This window comes from Esox lucius, chromosome 16 (genome assembly GCF_011004845.1).
Source record: "Esox lucius isolate fEsoLuc1 chromosome 16, fEsoLuc1.pri, whole genome shotgun sequence".
Lineage (NCBI taxonomy): Eukaryota > Metazoa > Chordata > Actinopteri > Esociformes > Esocidae > Esox > Esox lucius.
In genome coordinates this window covers 34,823,637-34,844,506 of record NC_047584.1, presented here as the reverse complement: position 1 = coordinate 34,844,506, position 20,870 = coordinate 34,823,637, and the positions used below count along the sequence as shown (strand labels likewise).

The window sequence follows — 20,870 nt, the reverse complement described above, 5'->3', positions numbered from 1 at the left end:
AAAGGGCTCGTCCGGAATTTGAACCCGGGACCTCTCGCACCCGAAGCGAGAATCATACCCCTAGAATCCCACCGGTGACAGTGTTTTCCAAAACCCAGCCCATGTAATATTTCTTCAAATTAACCAGGATTTTCAGTTAAAATGCACCTATTCTAAAGGGCTCGTCCGGGATTTGAACCCGGGACCTCTCGCACCCAAAGCGAGAATCATACCCCTAGACCAACGAGCCACCTCTCAAACCAGAGGAATTCACTACTCAGGAACAGTCTCTACAGGGACACTAACGACAGAGGAATGCATAAAAAGTCAGCCGCGCGACCAGAGGTATGGGAATTTGTACCCATACAATGGGCTCAGGTAACATCTGGTTTTGTGGCCGAGCGGTCTAAGGTGCTGATTTTTAAGCTCCAGCCTCCACGAGGTGTGGGTTTGAATCCCACCACTGCAAAATTCTACATGGAAAATAGCACCAGCGGGCAAATTGACACCAAACATTTAGCCTTTTTCACACAACTGTAAAGCGCTGAATTTAAGCTCCAGCCTCCACGAGGTGTGGGTTTGAATCCCACCACTGCAAAATTCTACATGGAAAATAGCACCAGCGGGCAAATTGACACCAAACATTTAGCCTTTTTCACACAACTGTAAAGCGCTGAATTTAAGCTCCAGCCTCCACGAGGTGTGGGTTTGAATCCCACCACTGCAAAATTCTACATGGAAAATAGCACCAGCGCTCAAATTGACACCAAACATTTAGCCTTTTTCACACAACTGCGAGTTTTGCCTACTGAACTCATTGACAGGCAGTCAGACAGTGATGTCTAAGGTACCCGGATGATGGCATGGGTAAAATTACCACCGGTCACAGTGATTTCCAAAACCTAGCCCATGAAATATTTTTCAGAATAACAAGGATTTTCCTGTAAAACGAACCTATTCTAAAGGGCTCGTCCGGAAATTGAACCCGGGACCTCTCGCACCCGAAGCGAGAATCATACCCCTAGAATCCCACCGGTGACAGTGTTTTCCAAAACCCAGCCCATGTAATATTTCTTCAACTTAACCAGGATTTTCCTTTAAAATGCACCTATTCTAAAGGGCTCGTCCGGGATTTGAACCCGGGACCTCTCGCACCCAAAGCGAGAATCATACCCCTAGACCAACGAGCCACCTCTCAAACCAGAGGAATTCACTACTCAGGAACAGTCTCTACAGGGACACTAACGACAGAGGAATGCATAAAAAGTCAGCCGCGCGACCAGAGGTATGGGAATTTGTACCCATACAATGGGCTCAGGTAACATCTGGTTTTGTGGCCGAGCGGTCTAAGGTGCTGATTTTAAGCTCCAGCCTCCACGAGGTGTGGGTTTGAATCCCACCACTGCAAAATTCTACATGGAAAATAGCACCAGCGGGCAAATTGACACCAAACATTTAGCCTTTTTCACACAACTGTAAAGCGCTGAATTTAAGCTCCAGCCTCCACGAGGTGTGGGTTTGAATCCCACCACTGCAAAATTCTACATGGAAAATAGCACCAGCGGGCAAATTGACACCAAACATTTAGCCTTTTTCACACAACTGCGAGTTTTGCCTACTGAACTCATTGACAGGCAGTCAGACAGTGATGTCTAAGGTACCCGGATGATGGCATGGGTAAAATTACCACCGGTCACAGTGATTTCCAAAACCTAGCCCATGAAATATTTTTTCAGAATAACAAGGATTTTCCTGTAAAACGAACCTATTCTAAAGGGCTCGTCCGGAAATTGAACCCGGGACCTCTCGCACCCGAAGCGAGAATCATACCCCTAGAATCCCACCGGGGACAGTGTTTTCCAAAACCTAGCCCATGTAATATTTCTTCAACTTAACCAGGATTTTCCTTTAAAATGCACCTATTCTAAAGAGCTCGTCCGGGATTTGAACCCGGGACCTCTCGCACCCAAAGCGAGAATCATACCCCTAGACCAACGAGCCACCTCTCAAACCAGAGGAATTCACTACTCAGGAACAGTCTCTACAGGGACACTAACGACAGAGGAATGCATAAAAAGTCAGCCGCGCGACCAGAGGTATGGGAATTTGTACCCATACAATGGGCTCAGGTAACATCTGGTTTTGTGGCCGAGCGGTCTAAGGTGCTGATTTTAAGCTCCAGCCTCCACGAGGTGTGGGTTTAAATCCCACCACTGCAAAATTCTACATGGAAAATAGCACCAGCGGGCAAATTGACACCAAACATTTAGCCTTTTTCACACAACTGCGAGTTTTGCCTACTGAACTCATTGACAGGCAGTCAGACAGTGATGTCTAAGGTACCCGGATGATGGCATGGGTAAAATTACCACCGGTCACAGTGATTTCCAAAACCTAGCCCATGAAATATTTTTTCAGAATAACAAGGATTTTCCTGTAAAACGAACCTATTCTAAAGGGCTTGTCCGGAAATTGAACCCGGGACCTCTCGCACCCGAAGCGAGAATCATACCCCTAGAATCCCACCGGTGACAGTGTTTTCCAAAACCCAGCCCATGTAATATTTCTTCAAATTAACCAGGATATTCAGTTAAAATGCACCTATTCTAAAGGGCTCGTCCGGGATTTGAACCCGGGACCTCTCGCACCCAAAGCGAGAATCATACCCCTAGACCAACGAGCCACCTCTCAAACCAGAGGAATTCACTACTCAGGAACAGTCTCTACAGGGACACTAACGACAGAGGAATGCATAAAAAGTCAGCCGCGCGACCAGAGGTATGGGAATTTGTACCCATACAATGGGCTCAGGTAACAGCGGGCAAATTGACACCAAACATTTAGCCTTTTTCACACAACTGCGAGTTTTGCCTACTGAACTCATTGACAGGCAGTCAGACAGTGATGTCTAAGGTACCCGGATGATGGCATGGGTAAAATTACCACCGGTCACAGTGATTTCCAAAACCTAGCCCATGTAATATTTTTTCAGAATAACAAGGATTTTCCTGTAAAACGAACCTATTCTAAAGGGCTTGTCCGGAAATTGAACCCGGGACCTCTCGCACCCAAAGCGAGAATCATACCCCTAGACCAACGAGCCACCTCTCAAACCAGAGGAATTCACTACTCAGGAACAGTCTCTACAGGGACACTAACGACAGAGGAATGCATAAAAAGTCAGCCGCGCGACCAGAGGTATGGGAATTTGTACCCATACAATGGGCTCAGGTAACATCTGGTTTTGTGGCCGAGCGGTCTAAGGTGCTGATTTTAAGCTCCAGCCTCCACGAGGTGTGGGTTTGAATCCCACCACTGCAAAATTCTACATGGAAAATAGCACCAGCGGGCAAATTGACACCAAACATTTAGCCTTTTTCACACAACTGTAAAGCGCTGAATTTAAGCTCCAGCCTCCACGAGGTGTGGGTTTGAATCCCACCACTGCAAAATTCTACATGGAAAATAGCACCAGCGGGCAAATTGACACCAAACATTTAGCCTTTTTCACACAACTGTAAAGCGCTGAATTTAAGCTCCAGCCTCCACGAGGTGTGGGTTTGAATCCCACCACTGCAAAATTCTACATGGAAAATAGCACCAGCGGGCAAATTGACACCAAACATTTAGCCTTTTTCACACAACTGCGAGTTTTGCCTACTGAACTCATTGACAGGCAGTCAGACAGTGATGTCTAAGGTACCCGGATGATGGCATGGGTAAAATTACCACCGGTCACAGTGATTTCCAAAACCTAGCCCATGAAATATTTTTTCAGAATAACAAGGATTTTCCTGTAAAACGAACCTATTCTAAAGGGCTCGTCCGGGATTTGAACCCGGGACCTCTCGCACCCGAAGCGAGAATCATACCCCTAGACCAACGAGCCACCTCTCAAACCAGAGGAATTCACTACTCAGGAACAGTCTCTACAGGGACACTAACGACAGAGGAATGCATAAAAAGTCAGCCGCGCGACCAGAGGTATGGGAATTTGTACCCATACAATGGGCTCAGGTAACATCTGGTTTTGTGGCCGAGCGGTCTAAGGTGCTGATTTTAAGCTCCAGCCTCCACGAGGTGTGGGTTTGAATCCCACCACTGCAAAATTCTACATGGAAAATAGCACCAGCGGGCAAATTGACACCAAACATTTAGCCTTTTTCACACAACTGTAAAGCGCTGAATTTAAGCTCCAGCCTCCACGAGGTGTGGGTTTGAATCCCACCACTGCAAAATTCTACATGGAAAATAGCACCAGCGGGCAAATTGACACCAAACATTTAGCCTTTTTCACACAACTGTAAAGCGCTGAATTTAAGCTCCAGCCTCCACGAGGTGTGGGTTTGAATCCCACCACTGCAAAATTCTACATGGAAAATAGCACCAGCGGGCAAATTGACACCAAACATTTAGCCTTTTTCACACAACTGCGAGTTTTGCCTACTGAACTCATTGACAGGCAGTCAGACAGTGATGTCTAAGGTACCCGGATGATGGCATGGGTAAAATTACCACCGGTCACAGTGATTTCCAAAACCTAGCCCATGAAATATTTCTTCAGAATAACAAGGATTTTCCTTTAAAACGAACCTATTCTAAAGGGCTCGTCCGGGATTTGAACCCGGGACCTCTCGCACCCAAAGCGAGAATCATACCCCTAGACCAACGAGCCACCTCTCAAACCAGAGGAATTCACTACTCAGGAACAGTCTCTACAGGGACACTAACGACAGAGGAATGCATAAAAAGTCAGCCGCGCGACCAGAGGTATGGGAATTTGTACCCATACAATGGGCTCAGGTAACATCTGGTTTTGTGGCCGAGCGGTCTAAGGTGCTGATTTTAAGCTCCAGCCTCCACGAGGTGTGGGTTTGAATCCCACCACTGCAAAATTCTACATGGAAAATAGCACCAGCGGGCAAATTGACACCAAACATTTAGCCTTTTTCACACAACTGTAAAGCGCTGAATTTAAGCTCCAGCCTCCACGAGGTGTGGGTTTGAATCCCACCACTGCAAAATTCTACATGGAAAATAGCACCAGCGGGCAAATTGACACCAAACATTTAGCCTTTTTCACACAACTGTAAAGCGCTGAATTTAAGCTCCAGCCTCCACGAGGTGTGGGTTTGAATCCCACCACTGCAAAATTCTACATGGAAAATAGCACCAGCGGGCAAATTGACACCAAACATTTAGCCTTTTTCACACAACTGCGAGTTTTGCCTACTGAACTCATTGACAGGCAGTCAGACAGTGATGTCTAAGGTACCCGGATGATGGCATGGGTAAAATTACCACCGGTCACAGTGATTTCCAAAACCTAGCCCATGAAATATTTTTTCAGAATAACAAGGATTTTCCTGTAAAACGAACCTATTCTAAAGGGCTCGTCCGGAAATTGAACCCGGGACCTCTCGCACCCGAAGCAAGAATCATACCCCTAGAATCCCACCGGTGACAGTGTTTTCCAAAACCCAGCCCATGTAATATTTCTTCAACTTAACCAGGATTTTCCTTTAAAATGCACCTATTCTAAAGGGCTCGTCCGGGATTTGAACCCGGGACCTCTTGCACCCAAAGCGAGAATCATACCCCTAGACCAACGAGCCACCTCTCAAACCAGAGGAATTCACTACTCAGGAACAGTCTCTACAGGGACACTAACGACAGAGGAATGCATAAAAAGTCAGCCGCGCGACCAGAGGTATGGGAATTTGTACCCATACAATGGGCTCAGGTAACATCTGGTTTTGTGGCCGAGCGGTCTAAGGTGCTGATTTTAAGCTCCAGCCTCCACGAGGTGTGGGTTTGAATCCCACCACTGCAAAATTCTACATGGAAAATAGCACCAGCGGGCAAATTGACACCAAACATTTAGCCTTTTTCACACAACTGTAAAGCGCTGAATTTAAGCTCCAGCCTCCACGAGGTGTGGGTTTGAATCCCACCACTGCAAAATTCTACATGGAAAATAGCACCAGCGGGCAAATTGACACCAAACATTTAGCCTTTTTCACACAACTGTAAAGCGCTGAATTTAAGCTCCAGCCTCCACGAGGTGTGGGTTTGAATCCCACCACTGCAAAATTCTACATGGAAAATAGCACCAGCGGGCAAATTGACACCAAACATTTAGCCTTTTTCACACAACTGCTAGTTTTGCCTACTGAACTCATTGACAGGCAGTCAGACAGTGATGTCTAAGGTACCCGGATGATGGCATGGGTAAAATTACCACCGGTCACAGTGATTTCCAAAACCTAGCCCATGAAATATTTTTTCAGAATAACAAGGATTTTCCTGTAAAACGAACCTATTCTAAAGGGCTCGTCCGGAAATTGAACCCGGGACCTCTCGCACCCGAAGCAAGAATCATACCCCTAGAATCCCACCGGTGACAGTGTTTTCCAAAACCCAGCCCATGTAATATTTCTTCAACTTAACCAGGATTTTCCTTTAAAATGCACCTATTCTAAAGGGCTCGTCCGGGATTTGAACCCGGGACCTCTTGCACCCAAAGCGAGAATCATACCCCTAGACCAACGAGCCACCTCTCAAACCAGAGGAATTCACTACTCAGGAACAGTCTCTACAGGGACACTAACGACAGAGGAATGCATAAAAAGTCAGCCGCGCGACCAGAGGTATGGGAATTTGTACCCATACAATGGGCTCAGGTAACATCTGGTTTTGTGGCCGAGCAGTCTAAGGTGCTGATTTTAAGCTCCAGCCTCCACGAGGTGTGGGTTTGAATCCCACCACTGCAAAATTCTACATGGAAAATAGCACCAGCGGGCAAATTGACACCAAACATTTAGCCTTTTTCACACAACTGCGAGTTTTGCCTACTGAACTCATTGACAGGCAGTCAGACAGTGATGTCTAAGGTACCCGGATGATGGCATGGGTAAAATTACCACCGGTCACAGTGATTTCCAAAACCTAGCCCATGAAATATTTTTTCAGAATAACAAGGATTTTCCTGTAAAACGAACCTATTCTAAAGGGCTCGTCCGGAATTTGAACCCGGGACCTCTCGCACCCGAAGCGAGAATCATACCCCTAGAATCCCACCGGTGGCAGTGTTTTCCAAAACCCAGCCCATGTAATATTTCTTCAACTTAACCAGGATTTTCCTTTAAAATGCACCTATTCTAAAGGGCTCGTCCGGGATTTGAACCCGGGACCTCTTGCACCCAAAGCGAGAATCATACCCCTAGACCAACGAGCCACCTCTCAAACCAGAGGAATTCACTACTCAGGAACAGTCTCTACAGGGACACTAACGACAGAGGAATGCATAAAAAGTCAGCCGCGCGACCAGAGGTATGGGAATTTGTACCCATACAATGGGCTCAGGTAACATCTGGTTTTGTGGCCGAGCGGTCTAAGGTGCTGATTTTAAGCTCCAGCCTCCACGAGGTGTGGGTTTGAATCCCACCACTGCAAAATTCTACATGGAAAATAGCACCAGCGGGCAAATTGACACCAAACATTTAGCCTTTTTCACACAACTGTAAAGCGCTGAATTTAAGCTCCAGCCTCCACGAGGTGTGGGTTTGAATCCCACCACTGCAAAATTCTACATGGAAAATAGCACCAGCGGGCAAATTGACACCAAACATTTAGCCTTTTTCACACAACTGTAAAGCGCTGAATTTAAGCTCCAGCCTCCACGAGGTGTGGGTTTGAATCCCACCACTGCAAAATTCTACATGGAAAATAGCACCAGCGGGCAAATTGACACCAAACATTTAGCCTTTTTCACACAACTGCTAGTTTTGCCTACTGAACTCATTGACAGGCAGTCAGACAGTGATGTCTAAGGTACCCGGATGATGGCATGGGTAAAATTACCACCGGTCACAGTGATTTCCAAAACCTAGCCCATGAAATATTTTTTCAGAATAACAAGGATTTTCCTGTAAAACGAACCTATTCTAAAGGGCTCGTCCGGAATTTGAACCCGGGACCTCTCGCACCCAAAGCGAGAATCATACCCCTAGACCAACGAGCCACCTCTCAAACCAGAGGAATTCACTACTCAGGAACAGTCTCTACAGGGACACTAACGACAGAGGAATGCATAAAAAGTCAGCCGCGCGACCAGAGGTATGGGAATTTGTACCCATACAATGGGCTCAGGTAACATCTGGTTTTGTGGCCGAGCGGTCTAAGGTGCTGATTTTAAGCTCCAGCCTCCACGAGGTGTGGGTTTGAATCCCACCACTGCAAAATTCTACATGGAAAATAGCACCAGCGGGCAAATTGACACCAAACATTTAGCCTTTTTCACACAACTGTAAAGCGCTGAATTTAAGCTCCAGCCTCCACGAGGTGTGGGTTTGAATCCCACCACTGCAAAATTCTACATGGAAAATAGCACCAGCGGGCAAATTGACACCAAACATTTAGCCTTTTTCACACAACTGTAAAGCGCTGAATTTAAGCTCCAGCCTCCACGAGGTGTGGGTTTGAATCCCACCACTGCAAAATTCTACATGGAAAATAGCACCAGCGGGCAAATTGACACCAAACATTTAGCCTTTTTCACACAACTGCGAGTTTTGCCTACTGAACTCATTGACAGGCAGTCAGACAGTGATGTCTAAGGTACCCGGATGATGGCATGGGTAAAATTACCACCGGTCACAGTGATTTCCAAAACCTAGCCCATGAAATATTTTTTCAGAATAACAAGGATTTTCCTGTAAAACGAACCTATTCTAAAGGGCTCGTCCGGAATTTGAACCCGGGACCTCTCGCACCCGAAGCGAGAATCATACCCCTAGAATCCCACCGGTGGCAGTGTTTTCCAAAACCCAGCCCATGTAATATTTCTTCAACTTAACCAGGATTTTCCTTTAAAATGCACCTATTCTAAAGGGCTCGTCCGGGATTTGAACCCGGGACCTCTTGCACCCAAAGCGAGAATCATACCCCTAGACCAACGAGCCACCTCTCAAACCAGAGGAATTCACTACTCAGGAACAGTCTCTACAGGGACACTAACGACAGAGGAATGCATAAAAAGTCAGCCGCGCGACCAGAGGTATGGGAATTTGTACCCATACAATGGGCTCAGGTAACATCTGGTTTTGTGGCCGAGCGGTCTAAGGTGCTGATTTTAAGCTCCAGCCTCCACGAGGTGTGGGTTTGAATCCCACCACTGCAAAATTCTACATGGAAAATAGCACCAGCGGGCAAATTGACACCAAACATTTAGCCTTTTTCACACAACTGTAAAGCGCTGAATTTAAGCTCCAGCCTCCACGAGGTGTGGGTTTGAATCCCACCACTGCAAAATTCTACATGGAAAATAGCACCAGCGGGCAAATTGACACCAAACATTTAGCCTTTTTCACACAACTGTAAAGCGCTGAATTTAAGCTCCAGCCTCCACGAGGTGTGGGTTTGAATCCCACCACTGCAAAATTCTACATGGAAAATAGCACCAGCGGGCAAATTGACACCAAACATTTAGCCTTTTTCACACAACTGCTAGTTTTGCCTACTGAACTCATTGACAGGCAGTCAGACAGTGATGTCTAAGGTACCCGGATGATGGCATGGGTAAAATTACCACCGGTCACAGTGATTTCCAAAACCTAGCCCATGAAATATTTTTTCAGAATAACAAGGATTTTCCTGTAAAACGAACCTATTCTAAAGGGCTCGTCCGGAATTTGAACCCGGGACCTCTCGCACCCGAAGCGAGAATCATACCCCTAGAATCCCACCGGTGGCAGTGTTTTCCAAAACCCAGCCCATGTAATATTTCTTCAACTTAACCAGGATTTTCCTTTAAAATGCACCTATTCTAAAGGGCTCGTCCGGGATTTGAACCCGGGACCTCTCGCACCCGAAGCGAGAATCATACCCCTAGACCAACGAGCCACCTCTCAAACCAGAGGAATTCACTACTCAGGAACAGTCTCTACAGGGACACTAACGACAGAGGAATGCATAAAAAGTCAGCCGCGCGACCAGAGGTATGGGAATTTGTACCCATACAATGGGCTCAGGTAACATCTGGTTTTGTGGCCGAGCGGTCTAAGGTGCTGATTTTAAGCTCCAGCCTCCACGAGGTGTGGGTTTGAATCCCACCACTGCAAAATTCTACATGGAAAATAGCACCAGCGGGCAAATTGACACCAAACATTTAGCCTTTTTCACACAACTGCGAGTTTTGCCTACTGAACTCATTGACAGGCAGTCAGACAGTGATGTCTAAGGTACCCGGATGATGGCATGGGTAAAATTACCACCGGTCACAGTGATTTCCAAAACCTAGCCCATGAAATATTTTTTCAGAATAACAAGGATTTTCCTGTAAAACGAACCTATTCTAAAGGGCTCGTCCGGAATTTGAACCCGGGACCTCTCGCACCCGAAGCGAGAATCATACCCCTAGAATCCCACCGGTGGCAGTGTTTTCCAAAACCCAGCCCATGTAATATTTCTTCAACTTAACCAGGATTTTCCTTTAAAATGCACCTATTCTAAAGGGCTCGTCCGGGATTTGAACCCGGGACCTCTCGCACCCAAAGCGAGAATCATACCCCTAGACCAACGAGCCACCTCTCAAACCAGAGGAATTCACTACTCAGGAACAGTCTCTACAGGGACACTAACGACAGAGGAATGCATAAAAAGTCAGCCGCGCGACCAGAGGTATGGGAATTTGTACCCATACAATGGGCTCAGGTAACATCTGGTTTTGTGGCCGAGCGGTCTAAGGTGCTGATTTTAAGCTCCAGCCTCCACGAGGTGTGGGTTTGAATCCCACCACTGCAAAATTCTACATGGAAAATAGCACCAGCGGGCAAATTGACACCAAACATTTAGCCTTTTTCACACAACTGTAAAGCGCTGAATTTAAGCTCCAGCCTCCACGAGGTGTGGGTTTGAATCCCACCACTGCAAAATTCTACATGGAAAATAGCACCAGCGGGCAAATTGACACCAAACATTTAGCCTTTTTCACACAACTGTAAAGCGCTGAATTTAAGCTCCAGCCTCCACGAGGTGTGGGTTTGAATCCCACCACTGCAAAATTCTACATGGAAAATAGCACCAGCGGGCAAATTGACACCAAACATTTAGCCTTTTTCACACAACTGCTAGTTTTGCCTACTGAACTCATTGACAGGCAGTCAGACAGTGATGTCTAAGGTACCCGGATGATGGCATGGGTAAAATTACCACCGGTCACAGTGATTTCCAAAACCTAGCCCATGAAATATTTTTTCAGAATAACAAGGATTTTCCTGTAAAACGAACCTATTCTAAAGGGCTCGTCCGGAAATTGAACCCGGGACCTCTCGCACCCGAAGCGAGAATCATACCCCTAGAATCCCACCGGTGACAGTGTTTTCCAAAACCCAGCCCATGTAATATTTCTTCAACTTAACCAGGATTTTCCTTTAAAATGCACCTATTCTAAAGGGCTCGTCCGGGATTTGAACCCGGGACCTCTCGCACCCAAAGCGAGAATCATACCCCTAGACCAACGAGCCACCTCACTGCCCAGAGGAATTCACTACTCAGGAACAGTCTCTACAGGGACACTAACGACAGAGGAATGCATAAAAAGTCAGCCGCGCGACCAGAGGTATGGGAATTTGTACCCATACAATGGGCTCAGGTAACATCTGGTTTTGTGGCCGAGCAGTCTAAGGTGCTGATTTTAAGCTCCAGCCTCCACGAGGTGTGGGTTTGAATCCCACCACTGCAAAATTCTACATGGAAAATAGCACCAGCGGGCAAATTGACACCAAACATTTAGCCTTTTTCACACAACTGCGAGTTTTGCCTACTGAACTCATTGACAGGCAGTCAGACAGTGATGTCTAAGGTACCCGGATGATGGCATGGGTAAAATTACCACCGGTCACAGTGATTTCCAAAACCTAGCCCATGAAATATTTTTTCAGAATAACAAGGATTTTCCTGTAAAACGAACCTATTCTAAAGGGCTCGTCCGGGATTTGAACCTGGGAACTCTCGCACCCGAAGCGAGAATCATACCCCTAGAATCCCACCGGTGACAGTGTTTTCCAAAATCTAGCCCATGAAATATTTCTTCAGAATAACAAGGTTTTTCCTTTAAAACGAACCTATTCTAAAGGGCTCGTCCGGGATTTGAACCCGGGACCTCTCGCACCCGAAGCGAGAATCATACCCCTAGACCAACGAGCCACCTCACTGCCCAGAGGAATTCACTACTCAGGAACAGTCTCTACAGGGACACTAACGACAGAGGAATGCATAAAAAGTCAGCCGCGCGACCAGAGGTATGGGAATTTGTACCCATACAATGGGCTCAGGTAACATCTGGTTTTGTGGCCGAGCAGTCTAAGGTGCTGATTTTAAGCTCCAGCCTCCACGAGGTGTGGGTTTGAATCCCACCACTGCAAAATTCTACATGGAAAATAGCACCAGCGGGCAAATTGACACCAAACATTTAGCCTTTTTCACACAACTGCGAGTTTTGCCTACTGAACTCATTGACAGGCAGTCAGACAGTGATGTCTAAGGTACCCGGATGATGGCATGGGTAAAATTACCACCGGTCACAGTGATTTCCAAAACCTAGCCCATGAAATATTTTTTCAGAATAACAAGGATTTTCCTGTAAAACGAACCTATTCTAAAGGGCTCGTCCGGGATTTGAACCTGGGAACTCTCGCACCCGAAGCGAGAATCATACCCCTAGAATCCCACCGGTGACAGTGTTTTCCAAAATCTAGCCCATGAAATATTTCTTCAGAATAACAAGGTTTTTCCTTTAAAACGAACCTATTCTAAAGGGCTCGTCCGGGATTTGAACCCGGGACCTCTCGCACCCGAAGCGAGAATCATACCCCTAGACCAACGAGCCACCTCACTGCCCAGAGGAATTCACTACTCAGGAACAGTCTCTACAGGGACACTAACGACAGAGGAATGCATAAAAAGTCAGCCGCGCGACCAGAGGTATGGGAATTTGTACCCATACAATGGGCTCAGGTAACATCTGGTTTTGTGGCCGAGCAGTCTAAGGTGCTGATTTTAAGCTCCAGCCTCCACGAGGTGTGGGTTTGAATCCCACCACTGCAAAATTCTACATGGAAAATAGCACCAGCGGGCAAATTGACACCAAACATTTAGCCTTTTTCACACAACTGCGAGTTTTGCCTACTGAACTCATTGACAGGCAGTCAGACAGTGATGTCTAAGGTACCCGGATGATGGCATGGGTAAAATTACCACCGGTCACAGTGATTTCCAAAACCTAGCCCATGAAATATTTTTTCAGAATAACAAGGATTTTCCTGTAAAACGAACCTATTCTAAAGGGCTCGTCCGGAAATTGAACCCGGGACCTCTCGCACCCGAAGCGAGAATCATACCCCTAGAATCCCACCGGTGACAGTGTTTTCCAAAACCCAGCCCATGTAATATTTCTTCAACTTAACCAGGATTTTCCTTTAAAATGCACCTATTCTAAAGGGCTCGTCCGGGATTTGAACCCGGGACCTCTCGCACCCAAAGCGAGAATCATACCCCTAGACCAACGAGCCACCTCTCAAACCAGAGGAATTCACTACTCAGGAACAGTCTCTACAGGGACACTAACGACAGAGGAATGCATAAAAAGTCAGCCGCGCGACCAGAGGTATGGGAATTTGTACCCATACAATGGGCTCAGGTAACATCTGGTTTTGTGGCCGAGCGGTCTAAGGTGCTGATTTTAAGCTCCAGCCTCCACGAGGTGTGGGTTTGAATCCCACCACTGCAAAATTCTACATGGAAAATAGCACCAGCGGGCAAATTGACACCAAACATTTAGCCTTTTTCACACAACTGTAAAGCGCTGAATTTAAGCTCCAGCCTCCACGAGGTGTGGGTTTGAATCCCACCACTGCAAAATTCTACATGGAAAATAGCACCAGCGGGCAAATTGACACCAAACATTTAGCCTTTTTCACACAACTGCGAGTTTTGCCTACTGAACTCATTGACAGGCAGTCAGACAGTGATGTCTAAGGTACCCGGATGATGGCATGGGTAAAATTACCACCGGTCACAGTGATTTCCAAAACCTAGCCCATGAAATATTTTTTCAGAATAACAAGGATTTTCCTGTAAAACGAACCTATTCTAAAGGGCTCGTCCGGGATTTGAACCTGGGAACTCTCGCACCCGAAGCGAGAATCATACCCCTAGAATCCCACCGGTGACAGTGTTTTCCAAAATCTAGCCCATGAAATATTTCTTCAGAATAACAAGGTTTTTCCTTTAAAACGAACCTATTCTAAAGGGCTCGTCCGGGATTTGAACCCGGGACCTCTCGCACCCGAAGCGAGAATCATACCCCTAGACCAACGAGCCACCTGACTGCCCAGAGGAATTCACTACTCAGGAACAGTCTCTACAGGGACACTAACGACAGAGGAATGCATAAAAAGTCAGCCGCGCGACCAGAGGTATGGGAATTTGTACCCATACAATGGGCTCAGGTAACATCTGGTTTTGTGGCCGAGCAGTCTAAGGTGCTGATTTTAAGCTCCAGCCTCCACGAGGTGTGGGTTTGAATCCCACCACTGCAAAATTCTACATGGAAAATAGCACCAGCGGGCAAATTGACACCAAACATTTAGCCTTTTTCACACAACTGCGAGTTTTGCCTACTGAACTCATTGACAGGCAGTCAGACAGTGATGTCTAAGGTACCCGGATGATGGCATGGGTAAAATTACCACCGGTCACAGTGATTTCCAAAACCTAGCCCATGAAATATTTTTTCAGAATAACAAGGATTTTCCTGTAAAACGAACCTATTCTAAAGGGCTCGTCCGGAAATTGAACCCGGGACCTCTCGCACCCGAAGCGAGAATCATACCCCTAGAATCCCACCGGGGACAGTGTTTTCCAAAACCCAGCCCATGTAATATTTCTTCAACTTAACCAGGATTTTCCTTTAAAATGCACCTATTCTAAAGGGCTCGTCCGGGATTTGAACCCTGGACCTCTCGCACCCAAAGCGAGAATCATACCCCTAGACCAACGAGCCACCTCTCAAACCAGAGGAATTCACTACTCAGGAACAGTCTCTACAGGGACACTAACGACAGAGGAATGCATAAAAAGTCAGCCGCGCGACCAGAGGTATGGGAATTTGTACCCATACAATGGGCTCAGGTAACATCTGGTTTTGTGGCCGAGCGGTCTAAGGTGCTGATTTTAAGCTCCAGCCTCCACGAGGTGTGGGTTTGAATCCCACCACTGCAAAATTCTACATGGAAAATAGCACCAGCGGGCAAATTGACACCAAACATTTAGCCTTTTTCACACAACTGTAAAGCGCTGAATTTAAGCTCCAGCCTCCACGAGGTGTGGGTTTGAATCCCACCACTGCAAAATTCTACATGGAAAATAGCACCAGCGGGCAAATTGACACCAAACATTTAGCCTTTTTCACACAACTGTAAAGCGCTGAATTTAAGCTCCAGCCTCCACGAGGTGTGGGTTTGAATCCCACCACTGCAAAATTCTACATGGAAAATAGCACCAGCGGGCAAATTGACACCAAACATTTAGCCTTTTTCACACAACTGCGAGTTTTGCCTACTGAACTCATTGACAGGCAGTCAGACAGTGATGTCTAAGGTACCCGGATGATGGCATGGGTAAAATTACCACCGGTCACAGTGATTTCCAAAACCTAGCCCATGAAATATTTTTTCAGAATAACAAGGATTTTCCTGTAAAACGAACCTATTCTAAAGGGCTCGTCCGGAATTTGAACCCGGGACCTCTCGCACCCGAAGCGAGAATCATACCCCTAGAATCCCACCGGTGACAGTGTTTTCCAAAACCCAGCCCATGTAATATTTCTTCAAATTAACCAGGATTTTCAGTTAAAATGCACCTATTCTAAAGGGCTCGTCCGGGATTTGAACCCGGGACCTCTCGCACCCAAAGCGAGAATCATACCCCTAGACCAACGAGCCACCTCTCAAACCAGAGGAATTCACTACTCAGGAACAGTCTCTACAGGGACACTAACGACAGAGGAATGCATAAAAAGTCAGCCGCGCGACCAGAGGTATGGGAATTTGTACCCATACAATGGGCTCAGGTAACATCTGGTTTTGTGGCCGAGCGGTCTAAGGTGCTGATTTTAAGCTCCAGCCTCCACGAGGTGTGGGTTTGAATCCCACCACTGCAAAATTCTACATGGAAAATAGCACCAGCGGGCAAATTGACACCAAACATTTAGCCTTTTTCACACAACTGTAAAGCGCTGAATTTAAGCTCCAGCCTCCACGAGGTGTGGGTTTGAATCCCACCACTGCAAAATTCTACATGGAAAATAGCACCAGCGGGCAAATTGACACCAAACATTTAGCCTTTTTCACACAACTGCGAGTTTTGCCTACTGAACTCATTGACAGGCAGTCAGACAGTGTTGTCTAAGGTACCCGGATGATGGCATGGGTAAAATTACCACCGGTCACAGTGATTTCCAAAACCTAGCCCATGAAATATTTTTTCAGAATAACAAGGATTTTCCTGTAAAACGAACCTATTCTAAAGGGCTCGTCCGGAATTTGAACCCGGGACCTCTCGCACCCGAAACGAGAATCATACCCCTAGAATCCCACCGGTGGCAGTGTTTTCCAAAACCCAGCCCATGTAATATTTCTTCAACTTAACCAGGATTTTCCTTTAAAATGCACCTATTCTAAAGGGCTCGTCCGGGATTTGAACCCGGGACCTCTCGCACCCAAAGCGAGAATCATACCCCTAGACCAACGAGCCACCTCTCAAACCAGAGGAATTCACTACTCAGGAACAGTCTCTACAGGGACACTAACGACAGAGGAATGCATAAAAAGTCAGCCGCGCGACCAGAGGTATGGGAATTTGTACCCATACAATGGGCTCAGGTAACAGCGGGCAAATTGACACCAAACATTTAGCCTTTTTCACACAACTGCGAGTTTTGCCTACTGAACTCATTGACAGGCAGTCAGACAGTGATGTCTAAGGTACCCGGATGATGGCATGGGTAAAATTACCACCGGTCACAGTGATTTCCAAAACCTAGCCCATGAAATATTTTTTCAGAATAACAAGGATTTTCCTGTAAAACGAACCTATTCTAAAGGGCTCGTCCGGAATTTGAACCCGGGACCTCTCGCACCCAAAGCGAGAATCATACCCCTAGACCAACGAGCCACCTCTCAAACCAGAGGAATTCACTACTCAGGAACAGTCTCTACAGGGACACTAACGACAGAGGAATGCATAAAAAGTCAGCCGCGCGACCAGAGGTATGGGAATTTGTACCCATACAATGGGCTCAGGTAACATCTGGTTTTGTGGCCGAGCGGTCTAAGGTGCTGATTTTAAGCTCCAGCCTCCACGAGGTGTGGGTTTGAATCCCACCACTGCAAAATTCTACATGGAAAATAGCACCAGCGGGCAAATTGACACCAAACATTTAGCCTTTTTCACACAACTGTAAAGCGCTGAATTTAAGCTCCAGCCTCCACGAGGTGTGGGTTTGAATCCCACCACTGCAAAATTCTACATGGAAAATAGCACCAGCGGGCAAATTGACACCAAACATTTAGCCTTTTTCACACAACTGTAAAGCGCTGAATTTAAGCTCCAGCCTCCACGAGGTGTGGGTTTGAATCCCACCACTGCAAAATTCTACATGGAAAATAGCACCAGCGGGCAAATTGACACCAAACATTTAGCCTTTTTCACACAACTGCGAGTTTTGCCTACTGAACTCATTGACAGGCAGTCAGACAGTGATGTCTAAGGTACCCGGATGATGGCATGGGTAAAATTACCACCGGTCACAGTGATTTCCAAAACCTAGCCCATGAAATATTTTTTCAGAATAACAAGGATTTTCCTGTAAAACGAACCTATTCTAAAGGGCTCGTCCGGAATTTGAACCCGGGACCTCTCGCACCCGAAGCGAGAATCATACCCCTAGAATCCCACCGGTGACAGTGTTTTCCAAAACCCAGCCCATGTAATATTTCTTCAAATTAACCAGGATTTTCAGTTAAAATGCACCTATTCTAAAGGGCTCGTCCGGGATTTGAACCCGGGACCTCTCGCACCCAAAGCGAGAATCATACCCCTAGACCAACGAGCCACCTCTCAAACCAGAGGAATTCACTACTCAGGAACAGTCTCTACAGGGACACTAACGACAGAGGAATGCATAAAAAGTCAGCCGCGCGACCAGAGGTATGGGAATTTGTACCCATACAATGGGCTCAGGTAACATCTGGTTTTGTGGCCGAGCAGTCTAAGGTGCTGATTTTAAGCTCCAGCCTCCACGAGGTGTGGGTTTGAATCCCACCACTGCAAAATTCTACATGGAAAATAGCACCAGCGGGCAAATTGACACCAAACATTTAGCCTTTTTCACACAACTGTAAAGCGCTGAATTTAAGCTCCAGCCTCCACGAGGTGTGGGTTTGAATCCCACCACTGCAAAATTCTACATGGAAAATAGCACCAGCGGGCAAATTGACACCAAACATTTAGCCTTTTTCACACAACTGCGAGTTTTGCCTACTGAACTCATTGACAGGCAGTCAGACAGTGATGTCTAAGGTACCCGGATGATGGCATGGGTAAAATTACCACCGGTCACAGTGATTTCCAAAACCTAGCCCATGAAATATTTTTTCAGAATAACAAGGATTTTCCTGTAAAACGAACCTATTCTAAAGGGCTCGTCCGGAATTTGAACCCGGGACCTCTCGCACCCGAAACGAGAATCATACCCCTAGAATCCCACCGGTGGCAGTGTTTTCCAAAACCCAGCCCATGTAATATTTCTTCAACTTAACCAGGATTTTCCTTTAAAATGCACCTATTCTAAAGGGCTCGTCCGGGATTTGAACCCGGGACCTCTCGCACCCAAAGCGAGAATCATACCCCTAGACCAACGAGCCACCTCTCAAACCAGAGGAATTCACTACTCAGGAACAGTCTCTACAGGGACACTAACGACAGAGGAATGCATAAAAAGTCAGCCGCGCGACCAGAGGTATGGGAATTTGTACCCATACAATGGGCTCAGGTAACATCTGGTTTTGTGGCCGAGCGGTCTAAGGTGCTGATTTTAAGCTCCAGCCTCCACGAGGTGTGGGTTTGAATCCCACCACTGCAAAATTCTACATGGAAAATAGCACCAGCGGGCAAATTGACACCAAACATTTAGCCTTTTTCACACAACTGTAAAGCGCTGAATTTAAGCTCCAGCCTCCACGAGGTGTGGGTTTGAATCCCACCACTGCAAAATTCTACATGGAAAATAGCACCAGCGGGCAAATTGACACCAAACATTTAGCCTTTTTCACACAACTGTAAAGCGCTGAATTTAAGCTCCAGCCTCCACGAGGTGTGGGTTTGAATCCCACCACTGCAAAATTCTACATGGAAAATAGCACCAGCGGGCAAATTGACACCAAACATTTAGCCTTTTTCACACAACTGCGAGTTTTGCCTACTGAACTCATTGACAGGCAGTCAGACAGTGATGTCTAAGGTACCCGGATGATGGCATGGGTAAAATTACCACCGGTCACAGTGATTTCCAAAACCTAGCCCATGAAATATTTTTTCAGAATAACAAGGATTTTCCTGTAAAACGAACCTATTCTAAAGGGCTCGTCCGGAATTTGAACCCGGGACCTCTCGCACCCGAAGCGAGAATCATACCCCTAGAATCCCACCGGTGGCAGTGTTTTCCAAAACCCAGCCCATGTAATATTTCTTCAACATAACCAGGATTTTCAGTTAAAATGCACCTATTCTAAAGGGCTCGTCCGGGATTTGAACCCGGGACCTCTCGCACCCAAAGCGAGAATCATACCCCTAGACCAACGAGCCACCTCTCAAACCAGAGGAATTCACTACTCAGGAACAGTCTCTACAGGGACACTAACGACAGAGGAATGCATAAAAAGTCAGCCGCGCGACCAGAGGTATGGGAATTTGTACCCATACAATGGGCTCAGGTAACAGCGGGCAAATTGACACCAAACATTTAGCCTTTTTCACACAACTGCGAGTTTTGCCTACTGAACTCATTGACAGGCAGTCAGACAGTGATGTCTAAGGTACCCGGATGATGGCATGGGTAAAATTACCACCGGTCACAGTGATTTCCAAAACCTAGCCCATGAAATATTTTTTCAGAATAACAAGGATTTTCCTGTAAAACGAACCTATTCTAAAGGGCTCGTCCGGTATTTGAACCCGGGACCTCTCGCACCCAAAGCGAGAATCATACCCCTAGACCAACGAGCCACCTCTCAAACCAGAGGAATTCACTACTCAGGAACAGTCTCTACAGGGACACTAACGACAGAGGAATGCATAAAAAGTCAGCCGCGCGACCAGAGGTATGGGAATTTGTACCCATACAATGGGCTCAGGTAACATCTGGTTTTGTGGCCGAGCGGTCTAAGGTGCTGATTTTAAGCTCCAGCCTCCACGAGGTGTGGGTTTGAATCCCACCACTGCAAAATTCTACATGGAAAATAGCACCAGCGGGCAAATTGACACCAAACATTTAGCCTTTTTCACACAACTGTAAAGCGCTGAATTTAAGCTCCAGCCTCCACGAGGTGTGGGTTTGAATCCCACCACTGCAAAATTCTACATGGAAAATAGCACCAGCGGGCAAATTGACACCAAACATTTAGCCTTTTTCACACAACTGTAAAGCGCTGAATTTAAGCTCCAGCCTCCACGAGGTGTGGGTTTGAATCCCACCACTGCAAAATTCTACATGGAAAATAGCACCAGCGGGCAAATTGACACCAAACATTTAGCCTTTTTCACACAACTGC

General features: G+C 46.6%; 27 non-coding genes across 27 annotated transcripts; all 27 read right to left on the bottom strand.

Moving 5' to 3' along the window:
• Positions 1-157: 157 nt before the first annotated feature.
• On the bottom strand, positions 158-229 carry trnap-ugg. The gene has a single exon. It is a non-coding gene; the product is annotated as a tRNA-Pro (tRNA).
• An 868-nt stretch (positions 230-1,097) lies between these two features.
• Positions 1,098-1,169, bottom strand: trnap-ugg. Its single transcript has one exon. It is a non-coding gene; the product is annotated as a tRNA-Pro (tRNA).
• Positions 1,170-1,908: 739 nt separating this feature from the next.
• On the bottom strand, positions 1,909-1,980 carry trnap-ugg. Its single transcript has one exon. It is a non-coding gene; the product is annotated as a tRNA-Pro (tRNA).
• A 610-nt stretch (positions 1,981-2,590) lies between these two features.
• trnap-ugg lies at positions 2,591-2,662 on the bottom strand. The gene has a single exon. It is a non-coding gene; the product is annotated as a tRNA-Pro (tRNA).
• Positions 2,663-3,010: 348 nt separating this feature from the next.
• On the bottom strand, positions 3,011-3,082 carry trnap-ugg. The gene has a single exon. It is a non-coding gene; the product is annotated as a tRNA-Pro (tRNA).
• A 714-nt stretch (positions 3,083-3,796) lies between these two features.
• trnap-cgg lies at positions 3,797-3,868 on the bottom strand. The gene has a single exon. It is a non-coding gene; the product is annotated as a tRNA-Pro (tRNA).
• Positions 3,869-4,582: 714 nt separating this feature from the next.
• On the bottom strand, positions 4,583-4,654 carry trnap-ugg. Its single transcript has one exon. It is a non-coding gene; the product is annotated as a tRNA-Pro (tRNA).
• Positions 4,655-5,522: 868 nt separating this feature from the next.
• Positions 5,523-5,594, bottom strand: trnap-ugg. The gene has a single exon. It is a non-coding gene; the product is annotated as a tRNA-Pro (tRNA).
• An 868-nt stretch (positions 5,595-6,462) lies between these two features.
• Positions 6,463-6,534, bottom strand: trnap-ugg. The gene has a single exon. It is a non-coding gene; the product is annotated as a tRNA-Pro (tRNA).
• Positions 6,535-7,144: 610 nt separating this feature from the next.
• On the bottom strand, positions 7,145-7,216 carry trnap-ugg. The gene has a single exon. It is a non-coding gene; the product is annotated as a tRNA-Pro (tRNA).
• A 714-nt stretch (positions 7,217-7,930) lies between these two features.
• On the bottom strand, positions 7,931-8,002 carry trnap-ugg. The gene has a single exon. It is a non-coding gene; the product is annotated as a tRNA-Pro (tRNA).
• Positions 8,003-8,870: 868 nt separating this feature from the next.
• trnap-ugg lies at positions 8,871-8,942 on the bottom strand. The gene has a single exon. It is a non-coding gene; the product is annotated as a tRNA-Pro (tRNA).
• An 868-nt stretch (positions 8,943-9,810) lies between these two features.
• Positions 9,811-9,882, bottom strand: trnap-cgg. Its single transcript has one exon. It is a non-coding gene; the product is annotated as a tRNA-Pro (tRNA).
• A 610-nt stretch (positions 9,883-10,492) lies between these two features.
• trnap-ugg lies at positions 10,493-10,564 on the bottom strand. The gene has a single exon. It is a non-coding gene; the product is annotated as a tRNA-Pro (tRNA).
• Positions 10,565-11,432: 868 nt separating this feature from the next.
• On the bottom strand, positions 11,433-11,504 carry trnap-ugg. The gene has a single exon. It is a non-coding gene; the product is annotated as a tRNA-Pro (tRNA).
• A 610-nt stretch (positions 11,505-12,114) lies between these two features.
• Positions 12,115-12,186, bottom strand: trnap-cgg. Its single transcript has one exon. It is a non-coding gene; the product is annotated as a tRNA-Pro (tRNA).
• A 610-nt stretch (positions 12,187-12,796) lies between these two features.
• Positions 12,797-12,868, bottom strand: trnap-cgg. Its single transcript has one exon. It is a non-coding gene; the product is annotated as a tRNA-Pro (tRNA).
• Positions 12,869-13,478: 610 nt separating this feature from the next.
• Positions 13,479-13,550, bottom strand: trnap-ugg. The gene has a single exon. It is a non-coding gene; the product is annotated as a tRNA-Pro (tRNA).
• Positions 13,551-14,289: 739 nt separating this feature from the next.
• Positions 14,290-14,361, bottom strand: trnap-cgg. Its single transcript has one exon. It is a non-coding gene; the product is annotated as a tRNA-Pro (tRNA).
• Positions 14,362-14,971: 610 nt separating this feature from the next.
• Positions 14,972-15,043, bottom strand: trnap-ugg. The gene has a single exon. It is a non-coding gene; the product is annotated as a tRNA-Pro (tRNA).
• Positions 15,044-15,911: 868 nt separating this feature from the next.
• Positions 15,912-15,983, bottom strand: trnap-ugg. Its single transcript has one exon. It is a non-coding gene; the product is annotated as a tRNA-Pro (tRNA).
• Positions 15,984-16,722: 739 nt separating this feature from the next.
• trnap-ugg lies at positions 16,723-16,794 on the bottom strand. Its single transcript has one exon. It is a non-coding gene; the product is annotated as a tRNA-Pro (tRNA).
• Positions 16,795-17,142: 348 nt separating this feature from the next.
• Positions 17,143-17,214, bottom strand: trnap-ugg. Its single transcript has one exon. It is a non-coding gene; the product is annotated as a tRNA-Pro (tRNA).
• An 868-nt stretch (positions 17,215-18,082) lies between these two features.
• On the bottom strand, positions 18,083-18,154 carry trnap-ugg. The gene has a single exon. It is a non-coding gene; the product is annotated as a tRNA-Pro (tRNA).
• A 739-nt stretch (positions 18,155-18,893) lies between these two features.
• On the bottom strand, positions 18,894-18,965 carry trnap-ugg. Its single transcript has one exon. It is a non-coding gene; the product is annotated as a tRNA-Pro (tRNA).
• Positions 18,966-19,833: 868 nt separating this feature from the next.
• trnap-ugg lies at positions 19,834-19,905 on the bottom strand. Its single transcript has one exon. It is a non-coding gene; the product is annotated as a tRNA-Pro (tRNA).
• A 348-nt stretch (positions 19,906-20,253) lies between these two features.
• trnap-ugg lies at positions 20,254-20,325 on the bottom strand. The gene has a single exon. It is a non-coding gene; the product is annotated as a tRNA-Pro (tRNA).
• Between the last annotated feature and the right edge of the window lie 545 nt (positions 20,326-20,870).